Raw genomic sequence first — 3,699 nt, 5'->3', positions numbered from 1 at the left:
TTAAAGGCCCAGAAGAATTCTGCTGCCACCAAAAACTAGATGCTAAATTTGCACTGCCACCAAGAACCTGACTGCAATTGCAACTGTCACTCACACCGGCGCCACTAATATCTCTTCTGCATCAGGAACTTGGGCTTTGTAACCCATGATGCCCCCAAAGCCATAAGGCCATGCTGCACCCTTGCCAGCATAATAGGTGTCCTACCCAAAGCCCATTTCCTCCTGGGGTCCATTTCTGATTTAGAGATTGGCATGGGTACAGGTTGGTGGAGTTTCAAAGGAGACTGGAGAGTGAATATTTCCACGGACATGAAAAATGTTCCAAAGGAGTTGGCCAACCAGAAAACATGACAAATGTCCATTGAAGTGTCTATTAATTGGAGATAGCTAATAGGTTACGGCACCTCCATGCATTAGGAGACAATGCAGCTCTTGAACAGAGTAAGTAGTTTGAAAAATAATGATGTGGGAGAATCTCCAAGATATAATTAATATGTATCATATTCTGTCATTTTTATCTTAAAAAGAGCTATGCATATGTATATATTTGTCCAGGTATACAAAAGTCTGGAAGCATACACAAGACCCTGATAACAATGGCTGCTTCTGGAGAAGGGAAAAAGGAGACCAGGCTGGATGGGGGACGTATTGGTCTGAATTCTGTATATGCCATATGCATATAGAATCTATTCAAAATTTTAAAAAGTAAAAATGTTTGCCACATATACAAATTGTGGCCAGTAAACATTTCATAAATTCTTTCACTTCAGGATGTTTGGAAATAAAGCCAGTGAACAGTGGGTATTGTCTACATTGGGATTAAAAGTGAGAGCACAAATACCACTGAGGCTGATGATATCTCAGGGTCAACAACCTCAACTTCGTCTGGTCTATAGGTTGCCCATCTCAAGCCTCAAACTGTGAAACAGCATCCACCTGTCCCATAAAACTGGCGTGCCTGGCTGGCACTCCCCAAGCACCCAGTTCAGATCTCTGAAGCTGTCAGTGACTCTGAGGACACAGAGAACTGTTAATAATTATTCCATCCTAAGGAGCAAGAAATGGTCTCCTGCCCACCCCAGAAAGTCTGGGAGGGTTTCTGTGATTCCTTTTTTTTTTTAATTTAAGATTTTTATTTATTCATGAGAGACAGAGGGGGAGAGAGAAGCAGAGGGAGAAGCAGGCTCCCAAGGAGCAAGGAGCCCAATGCGGGACTCGATCCCAGGACCCTGGGATCATGACCTGAGCTGAAGGCAGACGCTTAACCATCTGAGCCACCCAGGTGCCCAGGTTTCTGTGATTCTTTTGTGAGAAGTTGAGAAAGACCCAAGTGACATTATGAGGCCAGGAGATGTTATAACAAAATAGTTTTGTTTATCTGGGTAGGAGACTGGGTCTATTAACCACAGCCATTTAAACACCCACTGAGTGAGATTCAAAATACTTTCAGGTGAATTATTTAAGATGCTTCCAGCAGCATAAACAGAGTACCCCCAACTAAAAGAAGCTCAAACAGTGAGGATATTCATTATTTCACATAACAAGAAGCCTGGTGAAAAGAATTCCAGAGCTGCCTCATTCAGAAGTTCAACAATGGCAGAGTTCTGGCTCAATCTCTCTGACTTACTTAAGACTTTTCCTTCATGGTGACAAAATGACTGTTGCTGTTCCCAGCACATATCTTCATGTGAGATTAGTGAAGGCACAAAGCATGAAGGACTTCCATATTGCTTGCTCTTGTGCTTTCACTTGCTCGAGTACTGGTTCTTCTGTTTGTAATCAGGGAGGAAAATCTTTCCCAGAAGCCCCCAGAAGATTTCTCCACCACATGCAGTTGGTCGAAATGTGTGACATGCCCACCTCCGAACCAATCTTTAACAAGGGGTAACGGGATTATCACACTTGTTTTAACCAATCACAGTTCACCCCCAGGGGAGAGTGGGGGATGGGGTGAAAAGGGTTGCCCCTTACTTGTTTGTCTGAAATTCAGTTTTAACTGGCTGTCCTATATTTTTATTTGAGACTCTGGCAATGCTGCTGGGTGACACCCTTATCTTTCCTGGGTCTATTGCCAGACCATACTTAACAAAATCAGTGTTCCATTAGCAAGAATAAGACAGTATTGCCTAAAAGTAGCAATCAACCATCTGCCTCTTTGCTTTACAAGATTTCCTTCAACTTCTGTTCAAGAAAATCCTGGCTCCCTTTGGCTCTCTGCCCCTCCCTATTTGACAACAGCTGTGTCCCTGAGACATGATGGTGAAGGCCCAACTAAATGGCTTTGGCTACTTTGGGTGCCTGGTCACCAAGGCTGCTTTTAACTCTAGCAAAGTGAATATTGTCTCCATCAATAACACCTTCATTGACCTCGATACATGGTCTATATGGTCCAGTATAATTCCACCCATGGCAAGTTCAAGGACACAGTCCAGGCTGAGAATGGGAAGCTTGTCATTAGCGGAAAGCCCATCTCCATCTTCCTTGAGGGAGAACTCACTAGCATCAAATGAAGTGAGGTCTGTGCTGAACTTATTGTGAAATCCACTGGTATCTTCACTACCCTGAAGAAGGCTGGGGCTCGCTTGAAGGGTAGAGCCAAAAGGGTCATCATCTTTGCCTCTCCTGCTTGTAATGGGCATGAACCATGAAAAAGAAGTATGACAACTTTCTCAAGATTGTCAGCAATGCCTTTTGCACCACCAGCTGCTTGGTCCTGGCCAAGGTTGTCCATAACAACTTTGGCATCATGGAGGGACTCATGACCACAGTACATTCCATCACTGCCACCCAGAAAACTGTAGAAGGCCCTTCTGAGAAGTGGTGATGGCTGAGGAGTTTTCCACAACATTGTCCTTGTTTCCACCAGTATTGCTAAGGCTGTGGGCAAGGTCATCCCTGAGCTGAAATGGGAAGCTCACTGGCATGGCTTTCCATATCCTCACCCACAAGGTGTTGGTCATGGACTTGACCTGCCATTTGGAAAAAGCTGCCGAATATGACAACATCAAAAAGGTGGTGAAGTGGGCAGCAGAGGGCCCCCTCAAGGGCATCCTGGGCTGTGCTGAGGACCAGGTTGTCTCCTGCAGCTTTAACAGTGTCATGTACTCTTCCACCTTTGATGCTAGGGCTGACATTGCCCTCCATGACCACTTTGTCAAGCTCGTTTCCTGTGATGAAAATGAGTTTGTCTATAGCAACAGGGTGATGGACCTTGTGGTCCACATGGCCTCCCAGGAATAAGAGCCCCAGGAACACCAGCCCCAGGGAGAGCAGGAGAGGCCCCAGCTGCTGGGGAGTCCTTGCCCCAGATAGACCTTCTGATATACTGAAAATCTCTTGTCTTCCACAGTTTCCATCCCAGACCCCCTGAAGAAAGGGAGGCATTTAAGGAGGCCTACCTTGTTGTGTGCCATCAATAAAGTACACTGTACACCCTCACACACAAAATAAAAAGTCCTGGTTTACATGGCCCAGGGTTTTCACATAGCACAAAGGTGCCCAGTTCTCTCTGTGTGTGTGTGTGTGTGTGAGCTGGCAAAGATGAACAGTGACAGAATTGTTAAAAGTAAGATGTGTGTAGAGCATGTTACAACCTGCAATTTACATTTGTATGAGCCAAAGTTTTAAATGCCACTACCTAGTGTTCTTTAGCTTTGCTGCATGACCTCTGAAGGAGAAGTAAACAACCGCCCAGCCGCT

General features: G+C 45.1%; 1 pseudogene; it reads left to right on the top strand.

The window, feature by feature from the left end:
* Window positions 1–2,256: 2,256 nt before the first annotated feature.
* LOC141373486 (glyceraldehyde-3-phosphate dehydrogenase-like) lies at window positions 2,257–3,240 on the top strand (annotated as a pseudogene).
* The last annotated feature ends 459 nt before the right edge of the window (window positions 3,241–3,699 follow it).

The sequence above is a fragment of the Callorhinus ursinus genome, unplaced genomic scaffold, assembly GCF_003265705.2.
Source record: "Callorhinus ursinus isolate GAN/ISIS: 27379988/994484 unplaced genomic scaffold, GSC_fseal_2.0 scaffold10, whole genome shotgun sequence".
Classification (NCBI taxonomy): domain Eukaryota; kingdom Metazoa; phylum Chordata; class Mammalia; order Carnivora; family Otariidae; genus Callorhinus; species Callorhinus ursinus.
The sequence above is the reverse complement of the archived record's forward strand: the minus strand, read 5'-3'. Positions and strand labels throughout refer to the sequence as shown.